General features: G+C 39.1%; 1 protein-coding gene and 1 long non-coding RNA gene across 4 annotated transcripts in view; one reads left to right on the forward strand and one right to left on the reverse strand.

Moving 5' to 3' along the window:
* Positions 1-17,440, forward strand: part of LHFPL6 (LHFPL tetraspan subfamily member 6) — a 241,327-nt gene that overhangs the window by 105,542 nt on the left and 118,345 nt on the right. The gene's annotated exons all lie outside the window — the stretch shown is intronic.
* Positions 9,080-11,409, reverse strand: LOC141373070 (uncharacterized). Its single transcript, XR_012378701.1, has 3 exons — positions 11,334-11,409; positions 11,056-11,108; positions 9,080-9,969 (listed from the first exon to the last, which is right to left on the reverse strand). It is a non-coding gene; the product is annotated as an uncharacterized lncRNA (long non-coding RNA).

Below are 17,440 nucleotides of genomic sequence, written 5' to 3' on the forward strand. Positions count from 1 at the left end.
GAATGACAATACTGGGAAGGGTTGCTATACAGATTAGAAACATTGTAAGGTGCCTTACGTAGCCCAGAACTCAGTAGAAGATCAGTAAATGCCAACTGGTATTGTTACTAACAGTAATAATGGCACAAACCAGCATATGCTAAGTGCCAAGTTGGTGATATAAGTGTGAGTGCTGGAGGAGGTCAAAACAAATTGAATTTCTTTCACTACAGTTTCTAAATTGTTAAAATTGGGCTCATTAGCCATTTCCTTTAGTTCCATCCCAATTTGTTGATCCCGGAAAATGTACTGATTTTCATATCTGCCTTGGTCTTAGCTAGCTCTCGATTATTCACCGTGGTGGAGGCCAAGGAACACGTGCATACAAGAAGTTCCGAAGTAGAACATGGGGAAATCTTATGTTAGTCTATTTTCCAGTCCAGTCTTGCGTTTACCAGAATTCTATCAGAAATCTAGGAAGCAACAAAGTGAGCTGTTTTAATCCTCTTTTCCCTGTTTCTTTCCTGTTGTCCACGGCACTGTTAATGTCTGCTGAAATGAATAAATAAGGACTGTTGGGTGGAAGAAGAACAGATTTCCCTTGAATCATTTATAAATTAGATAATTAATTATAGAACACTTGAAATAACCCAACCCATTTCTCTGAATTGGACATGCACATAAGATTTTTAGAGAGCATTGAAATGCTTCCATGACATTGTTCAGTTACAAAGTGGTGGTGCTGATAATACAAACTATGAGATACATCCCAAATACTACTTTTTGTGTTTTGTATGCAACATGGTTTTTCCTGCTGATTCATCTTCCTATATATTTTGCTTAATCTGGTATTAAATATAGTTGGTATTCCCTGAGCAGTAACTGACTATTGAGGGGAGAGTGACCCTGAAGGATAGGACGTATCAGTAGAAACCTTTCTGGGATTGAAAATCGGCCATGGAAAATCCACAGGCTTATAAGAGGATAATTGTGCATTGACTCTAGACGAAAACTGCCATGTTTGGTCATTTGTCTTCATCACTGTAAATATCAGCAAGTTTTCTCTTGCTGTGCAAGGAAGGAGTGGGGAGGAAGCCCATCAGTCATTCTGAAGGGTAGGGTGAATGTAGGCCGTCACATATACAAATCTCAAGAGAACTCGCCTCCCACACACACAGGCCTTCACCCCCACCAAAGTGAGAACTTCTGCATATAATAAAAGATAATCTTGAGAGTAGTCTATCGCAAACGCGGGTGAGGTGAAGGCTGGTATTTAGAACCCTCATAACTGACTATAGCCTCTTTCTAGGATGCTTTGTTTTTTTTAGAGGAAATTCACATTAGTGGGGAAAAAAAAAACCCAAAAGGAAAATAAATCATCTCGGTACATGAAAGGAGGGTGGGAAAGAACATAAGGAAAGGGAGAAGAAAGGAGAAGGGCTGCTGGTTTTCTGTCAGTGGCTGCCTTCCCCCAGAAGATCCACCCTATTTATAATTCAGGATCATGTGTTCATGGAAGAGATGACTTGTCTGACCAGCCAGGGTTTCTTCTCATTAAAATTTCTAACAACGACAGCAAACTAAAGTGAAATTTAGAAAACTATTTGTGGAAAATAGAACTGAAAAGTACCTGTGTAATTGTGCTCCTCCAAGTGAATCTTTTCAAACTGGGAACAATAATTTATTACTCAACTGAGAAGATAACTAATAATGCTTGTGGCTGTGGTCAGTAATGTTCTCTTCCTGATGGTATGCCAGATTTTAAACTACCTTAAACATCTAAAGTCTCTTATAAATGTAAAAAGGCAAATTTCAGTGAGTGTCAAGCCACTTCTTTCCATGGCAGGAATAGGGTGATGGATACTCACAATAAGTGATGGTTGAATATCCTAGCCCCTTTCTGCTTTTTAGTTAATAAGTTGTATATATTGGCATCTCTGTCTTTTTCCTCTCTGCATTGATTATTTTGGTGCTATTGCAAAATCCTAAATTGGGTCTATTTGGATTCTGAAGCCAACGAAGAAAAGGGCATCACTATTTCATCTAAAAACAATTAAAAGGAAATAGAATCTATACCAATAAACTGTGTGTTTCATGACATCATAAAATGCTTTTGCCTGAGGCAGAATTGGATGAAAAGCAACAAGATGTGATTTTGTTAAAAAATTGTGACCAGGCAGACGGGGGTTTGGGATAATGTAGACCTATTTTCTTTTCTTTTCTTTTTTTTTTTTTTTGTATATGTGACAGTTTTGTGTTAGACTTGAGTTAGTGACAAAGAAAAGTTCTGTTTTCTGGTTGAGTTTCAGAGTCACAATACTGGTGCGTTTTCTTGAGCCCTTGTCCCAGACACAATTCATAGAAACAGATAAGGAGGGAAGTGTATTTGATCGCTAGAGAGCTGGAACAGTGCAGAGATTATGCCATAAAAATACTCCCTCTTTTTAATGTGTGTTCAGATAAATCTCTTATGCAACATAAATATTTTTAGTCTTCAGATGTTTCTAGTGTAGTTTTAAGTTTCATTCACCACTTGGTTTATAAGTAATGTTTGTTTGTTTGTTTGTTTAAAGATTTTGTTTATTTATTTGAGAGAGAGAGAGAATGAGAGATAGAGAGCACGAGGGGGAAGAGGGTCAGAGGGAGAAGCAGACTCCCCGCTGAGCAGGGAGCCCGATGCGGGACTCGATCCCGGGACTCCAGGATCATGACCTGAGCTGAAGGCAGTCGCTTAACCAACTGAGCCACCCAGGCGCCCAGTAATGTTTGTTTTTATTCTGAGTGTGATATATATTCATTAGAGAAGCTTTAGAAAATACAAAAAAGAAGTATTGTAACACCAAAATAAAATTCATCAATAATCCAGCCCATCAGAGATAACTACTACTGGGATTGGAAAGATAAAATGTGGAAGCTCCTGCACTCATCCCCTACAGTGTTCACCAGCTGACCCGCATCTGTCCCACTACACTGACTTCCCTTTTGCTGCAACAGATGAAGGGCAACCCGTCCACTTGAGCGAGCCCTGTGTCTAATCCCTTCCCCTTCAGTCAGCTTTCATGCCTCCCTCCTTTAATGAAACCCTAAATTCCCTTCCAACTACTACTACTTCTTTAACTTTCATACAATTGAATTTTCTATATTTGCTCTTCTTGCTTCCTTCTCTCCCATTCTTTCCTCATTCTGCTCCAAATGGATCTTACTTCTTCACCATTGTATTAAAATTGCCATTATCCAGGTCCCCCATGACCTTAATGTTGCAAACCCAATGGTTAATTCTCAATTCTATCTTATTGGACCTCTCTGCAGCATTTGGCACATTGGTTATTTCTCCTTCTTGAAATAGTCTTTCAGGTCATCTTGCGAGATATCATCTCCCCCTGGTCTTTTTGATAACTTACTATTCTTTTTATCTTCTCTGCTCTGCCTGTTCTTAGGGACAGAATCAATTCTTCTCAAATATTCTTTATTTTCACTTACTTTTTTTGTGATTCCATCCAGAACTATGCTTTTAACATCATTCATATACCAATAATTCCTGTTTTCACCAGTCTTATTCTCTTCACCGAGCTTCAGATACCCAGCTGCCCACCAGGCCCTTCATTTGGCATGTCCAACAAAACATGGTGAGAATGAACATTTCATTCTCTAGATCCACATTCTACCACCCTGAGATGTGTCTCTCTCTTAGTTAACCTCACAGTATGGCATCACCATCTAGCCGTAGCTCTACATGTTTGGGGTCATGCCTGATGTCTCCTCCTCCCGCCAACTTCACCTCTACTCCATCAGCAAGTACTCAGATGATGTCATACCTCTGTTTAAAATTTTACAATGAATTCTCATTAATTAAAATAAAATGCAGACTCATCACCCGGGCCTTGCATGATCTCACCCTTGCCTACTCCTCTCAATGCATCCTATACTAGTCTCCCCACCTTCTTGCTCCCTGTGTCCCAGCTCTAAAAAGCTCATTTCATGGAGGGATCTTTGCCCTCATTATTACGTATTTCTCTGTGTCCTTACATCTCCACATGCTGGTTTTCCTTACTATTTAGGTTCCATCCCAGATATCTTTCCCCGAAGTAGCAATCCCTAACTGCATAGTCTAAAGTAGCTTCAACCCTTACACTTAACTTCCATTACTATGCCTGTTATATTTTCTTCACAGCATTTACCTGCATCTGAAAAGATCTTGCTTTACCACTCAATACTCAGGGAATAGAAGAGTGCTTGGTATGAAATAGGTGCTTAATAAATATGGGCTGGATGATTATTGAACAAATATTTTGAAATATTTTCCTCTAGTCCATTTTTACTATGAGTGAAAATACTGTTTTTAACTATATCCTATATAGTTTTTCATTGCCTGTCCCCAATTGCCATCATAAAATTATCCTTTTCCTGTGTTATTAGACATTTTTTACAAGTATGTTTTTATTATAAAACTAATACAAGTTAGGTAAACTTAAAAATACATAAGTAAAGTTAAATAAAAAGGAAAACTGACCCCTAATACTCATTAATACATATGCATTCACATATGGACTTATAAATATTTAATAAATTAAATTATTCATGCTAATAAATACAATTTTTATTTTTTATTTTTACTTAAAAAAATTTTTTATTATATTCAGTTAGCCAGCATATAGTACATCATTAGTTTTTGATGTAGTGTTCAATGATTCATTAGCTGCATGTAACTCCCAGTGCTTGTCACAACACGTGCCCTCCTTAATACAATATTTAAAAGCTAAATAGTGGTTTGTCTGTATGACTATGACATTTTCATTAGTGTATGTTAATTCCAGGTTTTTGATACTAAGAAAACAATGCAATATGTAGCTTTTTTTAAGTTTATCTCTTTTTTTTTTCATAAGCTCTACACCCAACATGGGACTCAGACTCACAACCCCAAGATCAAGAGTCTCATGCTCTTTTGACTCCAGCCTGGTGCCCCAATGTGTACCTGTTTTTTAACCTTTAAAAATAAGTTTTAATTCTGTGATTCTAAGATTTGTTCTTTTAATAATATTGGTAAGAGATAAGCTTATAGTTTTGTTGAGTTTACCCCTTCTATTAATCATAATATAATGATACCATAGTTGCCTGATTCTGCTTTGATTTACCATGTCCAAGCCTATCTTTCCACTGAAATTTTTCTTGAGTGAAAAAAGGTAACCTCTTAAACCCAAGGAGTGTCTGTGAATGTGAAGGACTTGAATAGCCCCCACAAAGTTAGTCCTATTGTGGCATTTTCTCTAAGATCTGTTCACAAGCTACCAAGACATTTCTTCTGGGTAAAAGTAAATAGCCTTCATCTAAATGGGTTCGGCTTGGTATTCGTCCTTCTTTCCTCTTTTTTCTTTTTTTTTTAGAGAATGAGAGAGAGGGAGAGAGCACAGGCAGGGGGAGTGGCAGGCAGAGGGAGAGGGAGAGGCAGGGGAAGCCAATGCAGGGCTCGATCCTAGGACCCTGGGATCATGACCTGAGCCGAAGACAGGAAGGCAGACGCTTAACCTACTGAGCCACCCAGGCGCCCGGTATTCCTCCTTCTTAACAATGCCAGAAAGGACCCTTTATCATGGGACAACAGTGGACAAATGACAAGGCCAACTGAGAAGAATTATAGTAAAAAAATGCTGTGCATGAATTTTATATATATGTTATATATATATTATAAATATATACATAATAAAATTCAGATGCAACTATCATTATGTTTTAGGGAGTAAGTACTTTCACTTAAATATACATAAAAACCTTTATCCAAGAGGTTAACATGATGTGTCCCATAGAGTAGGTCTAATTTCAGATTTCTTTCTTCTTGTATTTTTCTGATATTCTTTTCTTTCTTGAGACAAGCCCTTCTTTAAATTGGCACCTTTGACGGGGCACCTGGGCAGCTCAGTCAGTTAAGCGTCTGACTCTTGATTTCAGCTACAGTCATGATCTCAGGGTCCTGAGATTGAGCCCCGGGCATGGGCTCCCCACTTTGCAGGGAGTCTGCTTCTCTCCCTCTTCCTCTCCCTCTGCTCCTCCCCCCGCTTACACACATACTCTCTCTCTCAAAAATTAAATAAAATCTTCAAAAAAAAAATAAATTGGCACCTTTGAAAGAATCTGTGCAAAATATTAATGAGGGCTTTCTATGCTTGTGGAATGATGGGAGGAGTTTTCCCTTCTTTTTATTTATCTGTATTTCCTAGTTTGTCAAACTAACTTGTTTGCAGAGTTTCCAATAACTTGGGAAAATGCTAATTTTATACCATAGGTTAAAAAAGAAATCAAGCTATTGTAAGAAACAGTATATACATGTGCTGGGATCTGTGTTAATGGGGCTTTGGCTCTTTAGTAGTCTGCCTTGTCCTGGCACTTATGTGTCAAGTGAGGTCAAGTCAGTCACAAGGGACTGTCAATGTCAGTCTGCCCTTAAAATACATTTTCTGACCCCACTATACACGGTGCTGATTATTGTTGATGGCATTTCTGTTACATATTCCTATTTTATCCTTTCTTTTTATCTGTCCCTGTTTTTCTTTCTTTTTTTTTAATTTAAATTCAATTAGCCAACATATAGTACATCATTAGTTTCTCGTGTAGTGTTCAGTGATTCATCAGTTGCATATAACACCCAGTGCTCGTCACATCAGAGACCTCTTCTACGAATTTAGATAAAGTTCTTCCCAGTCTACTTCTGCTTAGTTTACCCAGTACTCAGAAGATGTTTTCAGGATTATTTCCTCTCTCTCTCTCACTTCAAAAAGACATTTATGTGGAATTGCTATTCTCTGTTTGTGACCACTATAGGTTTTAACTAGGTAATTGAACTAGATTTTTTAAAAGACCAAATATTCACACAAAGTACATTTAATGTGTTATTAGTATGCAAGTAATGGAGTGACGCTTGTGCATTCTTAGGTCCAGTCTGGGAGTTCGTTCAACTGTTATTTTATTAATTATTGTATTTCCAGCATTTAGAACAGTGCCTGGCCCCCACAGAGGCTCAAAGAATGTGTATAGTTTAGTTCTGGTTACCAAAGGAAAAATCCAATAAATATTCAAGGGACTCCACAAAGCCTTCTGTGGATATCCTAAATTCCGTTTAGGTACCACTTCTCATAACTTCCATTAATCATGGGATTGAGCATGCCCACTCCTTGAGGGGAGGGATATTCACTTCTTAGAAGCCCCCTCCACTCCCTCCTCAGAATGGTGCTGCATGTATAGTAAGTGCTCAGTAAACACCGATCCGTCTTTAGTTTGGTTTTGAAAATGGGAAGACTGTCCTCATTTTGGAACTTTTTTTAGTTTAATTCCTCTCAAAACTAGACATTGTTTTCCAGGTCAATGCTGTTAAATTGGCGTTGATTGGCTTGTATCTTCATAATTTCATCAGTTTCTTTTTAGATAAGTTGATCCATGACTAACTTTTAGGGAAATCAATATATAGATGATTCACGCTTGGTAAGACCATCATTATTAGCTACCTGTTGTTTCCATGACACCCTACTAGGGTGCTTCTCATAAACCATAAGAAGAGCTAGAACTAGAACCAAAAAATCATTTGGTCTTTCTTTTCTTCTCAAAAGTGCCACTTTCTTTTCATTTAACCAGGCAAGCAGAAGACAGCATGTCTCATCTAGGGATGAACTCTTGTGTGCTATGAAAGTGCTCTCTGGTTCATATACAGAGTACTCTTTCCTTCTGGACAATGTCCTAAGGTCTGGGGAATTTGGTAGCAGGGTCATGTTCCTCTTTACAAATCCTCCTTGGGACAAAGATTTGTAGGCCCAGTTCTACTGCTAACAATATTATTCCATAGTTCCCATGGTAGATTTAAAACAATTTTTAAAAATACTTATGAATAAGTCCCAGCCTATGAAATCTACTCAGAGAGGCAGAAGCATATGAAGTACTATCACAAATAAGCAATGTAGTGCTGATTAGATACAACAGTGGTTAGGAAAAGGGGAGAACCCACCCAAGATGGAATCACTGGAACAGGCTTTGGAGTCACGGGGATAGCAGGTGGGGAAGGGGGTCTGGGCGTGAAGTGCATTATCAGCTTAGAAGCGGGGGCTGGGTCGGGGGCAGCTGCTGAGGGTGAGGTCAGGGGAAATGAGGACATGGTTGGGTTGGCTGGACAGTGAGAAGGCCAGGTTTTGAAAGCCTGGTATGCTTGCTGGGGAGCAAAGGGAAATGCGATTGAGTTTTTAAAGTGCCAAAACCTCTCTTTAACTACCCATGTTTGATGTGTTTGATATTTACAAATATTGTCAGCAGCTAATCCAACATTGCCTTTATGTAACTGCAAAGACAATACAGAGCACCCTCTTTGGCACTGGGGCAATGGGTCTCATATTTAATGAGACTCAAAGACTGTGTATTTTGGGGCACCTGGGTGGCTCAGTCCTTAAGCGTCTGCCTTCAGCTCAGGTCATGATCCCAGGGTCCTGGGATCGAGCCCCGCATCAGGCTCCCTGCTCAGCGGGAAGCCTGCTTCTCCCTCTCCCACTCCCCCTGCTTGTGTTCCCTCTCTCTCTCTGTGTCTCTCTCTGTCAAATAAATAAGTAAAATCTTTAAAAAAAAAAAAAAAGACTGTGTATTTCATTAAACTGAGCTTAAGAGTCTTTGTTTGCCATCATCTTGAAGGGAAGAGGTTCCCCCCAGGTTCTGGAATATTGAGCACGTAGATGGTTTATAAATTCTGCAGACCTGCAGTATTTTTTTTTTTTTTTACCAGACTTATGTTCCTAGCGATGCTACAGTTGATATAAATTATATTGGAGGCTGGAGGAAATGCATTAAAAATGCACTTTGACCTCAACTTGGTTTTTATTAAAATTTTTACTTACCTTCACCAGAAGTCCAGAGTCCTTAGGCTCAGTTACTTTGCCAAATTCTTGCTAGATCTTTAGTAGGAATTTAGAAGTCATGCCAAGGACCAAACAACTCTTTGGCACATGGTATCTTATTTTAGTTGCAAGCCTTTATTCAAATTGTAACAATCTAATTGAATTTAAAAGAAAACTTATTTTTTATTTTGTAATTCAAATTTTTATTTCTTTTTTTTTTAAGATCTTATTTATTTATTTGACAGAGAGAGAGACAGCGAGAGCAGGAACACAAGCAGGGGAAGTGGAAGAGGGAGAAGCAGGCTTCCCGTGGAGCAGGGAGCCCGATGTGGGACTAGATCCCAGGACCCTGGGATCATGACCTGAGCCGAAGGCAGACGCTTAATGACTGAGCCACCCAGGCGCCCCTCAAATTTTTATTTCTAATTTAATTAATGCATGTTTAAATAAAAGTAGATGTTCTCCTACAGACAAAAAAAATAAAAGAGAATATATGCTCCATTAGGTTAAATACACTATTGATCATGTATTTTTGCCATAATTCATTAATAGAAATAGTAAATTATCAGTTTATGGAAAAAGGTAATTCATTTTTTTTTCCATTTGTATGAAATTTTAAAAGTTACTAGTAATCTATGGTCAGGACACAGACATAAGTACACACCATTCCCGGCCTGATTTTTCATTTCTTGCATTGTGGAACTCTGTCCTGTGAGATAGTTGCTCCCCTGGGAGGTGATGCAGATTCAGCCCTTCATTCCTGGTGGCCATGCCACATGCCGTGTGTGTGCTCCCTACATGGTGTGGGATGGATCATCTGACTTCCTTACTGGGACTGGTCACTGGTGATGCTTCCTTTATGCTTTGATCATGGTAACCTATTGCGGCTACTCTACGTGGGGGCCTCCCTGTGATGCTGACTGACCCCTCCCAGCTGTGGTCTCATCCAGGGCGCAGGGACCCATCATGGTGCCATCCAGAAGGTTGGTGCTCTTCTTGTGCATCACTGTATATGGTGTCTGTGGTATTCAGGGGCCACCTGGCCTCATCTGTCAGGAGATGGGCTGCCACTGCGGTCCTCTTGCAATTTTGGTGGGCACTTTAAACCACTGTATTCCGACGTGAGTGTCTGCATTAAAAACAACAACAGAAAAGGTATTTCTCATTTCTTCATGGTTTTATTTTTTAAAAAAAGGATCAACTAATCAAATTGAAAGGATTGATCCTCAACTTTGTTACTATCATGAAAAGTTAAGTACATCTGATCTTATTTCTCATTTTTTTTTTTTTAACACTGAGATTGATTCTCCATCACATTTAGGATCAAGTTTATGCTCTTACACATGGTGAGCAAGGCCTTCATGGTCAGGCACCTACCTACATTTCCATCTTCCCCCTCAAATTTCTCAGTCGCTCCATGCCCGTGCACACTGCCCTGCTTGTATCTCACAGATGGTTTCTCCTGCCTGATCTGCCACCCTTACCCACACCACCTCTCCCCATCTGCCTGCTTTATGATTCTCCAAGGGTGGTCCTGGGACCACTTGAATCAAGATCAGATGGGAGGCTTATTAAAAACACAGATTTCTGGGTCACATCTGGGACATATTTTATAGGGTTCTCTTGGCAGAACAGAGTTGGACTCTATTTTTAACTGGTTCAATGTAAAATGTGAGAACCACTGATCTACAAAATAAATTCCTTCTTTGAAGAATCAGTTGCACTGTTGTCCATTTAGGAGGCCCTTCCTTCATTGTCAGGATCTCTCTTCCCTGTACTCATGTGGACATGGTCTCTCCTGTCCACCCCCTCCCTTAGCATCATGTGGTGTGAGATGTTTTACTGCCTGTGGCACCTGTCTGTCCTGCCACAGTCAGCGAGCTCCTTGTGGGCTGGGACATCGTCTGAGAGCTCCCTTTGTCCAATACTTAGCACAAGGGGTTGTGCAAAGCACAGTTGACTAAGTGCTTATTTATTTGTTCATTGCCAACTCAGGATTAGTGTGCTATGACATTATATTAACCTAACAGTATTCTTTAAATTTAAGTCACACTGACTTCTTAATTAGACTCTAGAAGAGTAAGAAAGAAGGCAAAGAAATATTATTTTCTCCTTTTTTAAGAGAGACTCTGTTTAAACAAGTGAAGGAAAAATAATACTATATTTTAAATTACAAAGTAAAAACCAAGTATGAATGAAAATAAAAAGTTGTTACCTCTTTGTCTTGCTAAGTCTCTTCTTTGTGTAATTTGGCATATGGACTCAGATCTGGAAAAATGAAAAAATAAGGACCAGTGAAATTGTCTTCATGAAACTGAAAAATAATTTGCATTGTTATTTTAAACAAGCCCATAAAATAGAAAAGCTGTATTATTACAACAAACAAACAATTTGTTCCTTTTCTTTCTAAAGTGATATTACTAAACCTTTTTTATTATATTTTCGCAGATCACAGATACAGAATGTTTAATACAGGGTCATAAAAAGGCATACCCATAAAATATCTGTAAGCAGGGGCTTTGCGGCAGAATTCTGGCGTTACGATTGCAGTTTTGCTCAGGAAGATAAACTATCCAACATTGCCCTCGGATCAATGACTGTGTGTTCTGTAGTTACCCTTTTTTCAGACTTTGTCCTCACATACTGAGGACATTTTGTGTAATTGGAAATTTTATGTAATATGGTCATCAAGTTCTGGGAAATTTTTTTCCTCCCCATTTCTCTTTCTGTTTCTCTAGAGGAGCAGAGAAAGAAATGAATTGAATTTAACATGCTCCTTAGCCGTACGAAAAGAATCCAAGGAAACTCTGAAGTAGCACTGACGGATTTAGTCAGCTTCCAAGCTGCTCTTTGCCCAGGCTCTAAGTTACATATCTAGTTACAAACTTGTCTCTGTGAGAATTTGTATTGGTAAAGGAACTGGCCTGGGAGTGACCTGTTGATGTTTACATCCTCATGGAAATACCATCCCCATTTGGAACTGTCTTCATTCAGGTTAATGCCTGAACTTGGACATCTCAACCATCCCAAGTGTTCTTTTTGTAGAACACTAGCACTTGTGAATGATTTCGAGTTCTGATATAATGCCATTGGTATTTACTCTGTAACTGGATACAGTATCTGGCTCTCATAAATTCTAAATAATATAATTATTCTGTGTTTTACTTTCTACCCCGTCCATTGAAAGGTTGTTTCATACTGAATATTGGTGTGTGATGGGTTCACATCAATGACTCAAGAAGAACTTATATCAATGAAAGGAGGGGCACTGTGGTCAATGGGCCTGAAAGAGGATTTCAGTGAGCTCCACTATGTCAAATCTTGTAGATTAACCTAATAGAAAAAAGTGAAATTGGACACATTCATATTGAAAGAAATTAAATTAAGCTTGAATGGCATTGTAGGGAACAGAAACAAGACATCCTTCACCTGAACTATCATTGGCTTTCTTTCCTTCACTCTAGAGTTTCTAAGGAACTCAGTGATTGCCTGCAAGTTTTATAATATATGTCTCAGCATGGCATGTTGGACAGATACATTTTGTGTTTAATTTGTGTGTGTATATGTGGTGTGTGTGTAAGAGAGAGAGAGAGATCTTGTATCTTTCTGACCTTATTCTGGAAGGGTTGGGCATTTGCCTGAGACCTTAAGGCACACCTGTTTGAAGGGGCAGGTGAAGTGGCATCAAGGCCCAGCTGGTGTGTCTATGGAGAAGACCCCAGCCATCTTTAGAACTCTAGTTTGAAAGGAGAGCTTGATGAAACCCTCCATTTCCCACTGAGCATCCCCGAGCTCTGCCCCCTGCCCACATATCCGCATACCGGACGGTGTGAGGGTTCCACTGCGCTCTGTTACCTGGAGATACCCATCTCAGCTTTGCTTCAACTCTCCCCTCCGCTCTGGAATCACTACTCCCACAATGCAGAGTCATCACTAGAGCACTAATACCTTCAAGGAATTTTAGCTACAGTTGCAGAAAGAGCTGTATAGTGCACGGATTACTGTTAATAGAGAAGGGGGGAAAACTTTCAGGTTCATTAAAAGAAAATAAAATGTTCCCATTCTCACTGCTGAGCCTTGGTATATTCCCCAGGAAATAAAACCAACGGAAGCTGTACTTTGTTTATCAGACTTTAAAGTATGAGTCCTGCAACAATGAAGATACCAGGAGAATGACAGGTAGGTGGCCCCACCTCTACTGTGGGGAAGAGCTTTTGGAAAGCCAGCGGAAGAGGAGGTGGTGAGGGTGCTAGTAATGAAGAAGGGGAAGGCATGTTAAAGTGGATTAAACTAATCAGTGATTTGAGCTACCGTCTGATTCTTTTCTCCTGTGCAAATGACTGAAGAGTACATATCTGGGCAAGATGCATGGAACTGCAGGGATCAGGCGTGTTTATAAACTACGAAAAGTCTAGGGTTAGCACGATGAGATGAAAGGAAAATGAACTGAGAGCCAGAAGGCCTGGAAGTCCCAGGTTCAGTCTCAGCTCTGTCACCAAACTGCTGTGTGGTTTTGGGAACACCACCTCACCTGTCTGGAGCGTTTATTCCTTTCCTATGATACCAGGTCAGAGGATAAATGCATCCCAAGTATTCCATCCACATCATTGTTCTGGAAAGGATAGAATCATTTGGTGGTGAGTTGCTCAAAATTTAAAATAAGTCCCTTTTTATTGAAAATAACTTTGGATGTTGCTAGGATGACAATGAAAGAGAATGATAATCATGCTTGTATTAATTGAAAGCTTTATTTTACAAGAATAACTTCTAATCCCTAAAAAGCAAATTCTAGTCCCCTGGTTAATTTCTCTACAAGGTTGACCATGTGGTCCCCAGTGACGTACGTGATACATATGGCGTCATACCTGCATAATAACAATACATAACAAAGTCAGCCAAAATCCAACTTAGTAGCAGATCAATATGCGCCCTTGATAAATGTATATATGGGGGTTCAGAGCTGAGGCTGGAAGGCAAGGAGGCTTGAGAGAGTCTTGGAGGCAGTGGGACCAACGCAGTCACCATTTTTATAGGACTTCCTGGATGGGCTGTGGTATGGATAAAGGGCCATTAAGCCATCATTGCTGTCTGCCATAGTACAGTGACAACTCTCTCCTCTCTGCACTCACTGGGTCTCACCTTATCAGGGTATCTGAAGTCCTCTAGGGAATTCATTTATTAACGTCTTCTAGGAGAAAATGTGGAAGGCCTGAAATAATGCAATGACATCAAGGATGGAGAGAATGCATTTCAGGGTTTTCAAGGTAGAAGGGTGGAAATGATAGAAATTCATGCTTCCTTTACCTGAAATAGCCTTCTCTCCTCCTTCTGGCCAACATGTTCTCATCCTTCAGTCTTTCAAAATTCAGTGCAAGCACCATTTCCTCTAGAAAAGTTTCTTACTGTGATTGGATGTTCTCCCAACATCCAGCTTCCATTTTGCACGGACCTGAACTATAGTTATTGATTTTCTGGGTGTCCCTCTGACTGGTTTCCAAGTCCTTCCAGGAAAAGGACTCTCTTGGGGCGCCTGGGTGGCTCAGTCGTTAAGCATCTGCCTCCGGCTCAGGTCATGATCCCAGGGTCCTGGGATCGAGCCCCGCATCGGGCTCCCTGCTCTGCAGGAAGCCTGCTTCTCCCTCTCCCACTCCCCTTGCTTGTGTTCCCTCTCTCGCTGTGTCTCTGTCAAATAAGTAAATAAAATCTTTTAAAAAAATAAATAAAAGAAAAAAAAAGAAAAGGACTCTCTTATTTTACTTTATAGCTCATGGTGCCAAGAATAGAGCTTTACTAGTTGTGGTTGCACAATGACTATTTACTGAGCAAGTGTCTGAAGGCCTGAATTGGAGAAGGATGTTCAGGTTTCTGTTTTGGTTCACTAATTGAAATTTTACTATCTCACTACCTTTACTCTTTTATGTAATTATTTATGACCTTTACTATTAATTGTGTAATAGCATTTTACAAATTGAAAGGTGTTATCTAAAACCTGAGGAATTATTAAACTTATTCTTCTTTAAATTAATGTTTAAGTTTAGAAAGTTGTTGGACTAATAATCAGACTCCTAATGCATGATTCGATAGGTTTAATTATTATTTATTATAAATTCTTTCATCCATTTGTCATAGAATATGAATTCATGGAAGTGTCCATTCCTCTGCTTAGTAAATTAGAAGCATGTGTGTGTACCTGAAATGCAATTCATTAAATCCCAAAAGAAGTTCTCATTTTGATTTATTGAGATTTTTTTTAAAGTCTGCATTTGTTACTAAAAGAAATTTCCTTTTCGGTTTACTTCTTAGCACCCAATGTTTAATTATTCTATAGAAAAACTGACACAAAATGGTCATTAAAAAGTTGACAGTGTGGAAAAAAATAGGATATAAACTAAGAGTAAACTGCTAAATATTAAAATGCAATTGAAGCTCACCTTTCTCTAAATTTGAAAGGAACTTTCTTAACAAATTAGACATTTGAGATGGTTTTCCTTTTGCACTTCTTCAAACATACCCAGCACAAAATATTATACTTGGAATGGGAGATGTAGAAATGGGAAATGGGTTCATCTTGCCCATTTAGTTTAGCAAAACTCTGCCACAGGAATTTTCCATGTTAGCTAGCCTCTTATGACTTTGATTTTATATATATATATATATATATATATATATATATATATATATATATATCTTAAAAGTAAGCAGAGAGGTGAGATGGTTACCTTGATTATTTAACCCCACATGCCATTCACTTAGAGTTCTGGAGATAGCTATTCCATCTTGTAGGACGTTCTAAGATTCCTTCAACTCTTCCCCAAGGCATAGTGAATTGCTGGTGATCTGTGCTCCCGTAGTGCTGGACATGGGTTTGCACTGTAGTAGTGATGCCCTTGTGGTGGGATCACAAGGGTCTGTGTCTGCGACTCACCGGGTTGGAAGAGCCTTGTAGAAAGACACAATGTGAAGCATGTCTATCTTTGGTTTCCCTAGAGCCTGGCACGGCAGATATTCAGCAAATGCTCTGTGAAATTATTCTTTGATTCTGCTTCACTATGGTGAGGAGATAGATTTAGCTCACTTGGTCAATTGAAAATCACAAATGTCTACTACAAGTTTACTCCATTAGTCTATTTGGTCTTCCAGAGATAGGGCTTATTATATATTTTGATGACTTACTCCTGATTTATTTTCTCAGCCACCTTGGAGGAGGAAAGAGCCAGAGGACCATGAACTGTGTTGATGAAGAGGGCAAGAAGGTGGTGGCCAGTGGTTTGCATATGATAAAGTGGGCCAGGACAGAGTTATGAACTGAATGACCGTGAGAATCTGAATATCAGGAGTAATTTTGAATGTTAAATGACTTCTTGGTCACTGGTAATGTAAAGTGTGTGTGTTGTAGAATGGAGGGTGTGAGAAAGAAAGGAAAAGAAGCTATCGGGGAAGTCAGGAGATAAAGGGCAAAGTCTGACTTGAAGTACTTTCAGTACAGCTCTCCCCGCAAGAGTTAACGAATGTCATGCTGCAATGACTGGTATCTTACAGTTGAAATCTTTATAAATATGATTTTACTCCTGGAATAGCCAGTGTTCTTCTAGGCTTTACACAGTGATGCTAGCCTGAGGCATACAAACTTAGTTAAAAACATTTCTAGGACAGCAAACAGTGCTGAGGTGTTTACTTGAAGGGAATGATGAATTTTGAACTTATTATAGGTTCAAAATGTTTTTATTCTTACACTTTGGCATTTCCAACTGTACAAATTGAGAAAACAGAATGCTAGTCTTAACATTAATTCCCTCATGAAGTCAACATAAAACTTTTGACAGCGCCTGGGTGGCTCAGTCAGTTAGGTGTCTGACTCTTGGTTTTGGCTCAGGTCATGATCTCAGGGTCATGAGATGGAGCCCTGCATCCAGCTCTGTGCTCAGAACAGAGTCTGCGTGAGGTTCTCTCTGTCCCTCTCTTCCCTCCCCCTGCTCATGTTCTTACTTTATAAATAAATAAATAAATAAATAAATAAATAAATAAATAAAATCTTTTTAAAAAAGAAAGATTAAGTTTTTGATGAGAAGAAAAGAAAATCTAAAGCTGGGCTCTCTCTGAGAATTTTTATCATGTGTAGGGAAGTCCTAAGTAGTTAGTAACGAGGCTATAAAAGGATAATGTTAGATATTTTTGATATAGAAGCTGTATTCAGATCATTTCCTGGGACTATGAATAATCCCGATGAACTTCAGAGTACAAATCATGACGTTATGTTTAGGATATGGCCAAGGATGAAGAGATACATCATGGAAGCATTACACTGGTGACAGAAATGTCAAGATATTCTATGAATCTTGGCCCAGTTCAAGAAATCAGCCAGCATTTTTTTTTTCAGGAACCACTCAATACTGGATCTGCTTGGTGATTGGAGCACAAGAGCTAAGCCCCAGTCCCTGCAGCCCTCACCAACTCACTGTTTGGAATTAAATGACAAAGGCCAAGCAGAAATGCATGATCACTTTACAGCAGCTATAAAGGGATCTGTTTAATGTTCATTGTCTATGATGGGAAAATGAAAGAATAAGTAAGAAGAATGAATGAAAGAATAAAGAACTTTC

This window comes from Callorhinus ursinus, unplaced genomic scaffold (genome assembly GCF_003265705.2).
Source record: "Callorhinus ursinus isolate GAN/ISIS: 27379988/994484 unplaced genomic scaffold, GSC_fseal_2.0 scaffold7, whole genome shotgun sequence".
Classification (NCBI taxonomy): domain Eukaryota; kingdom Metazoa; phylum Chordata; class Mammalia; order Carnivora; family Otariidae; genus Callorhinus; species Callorhinus ursinus.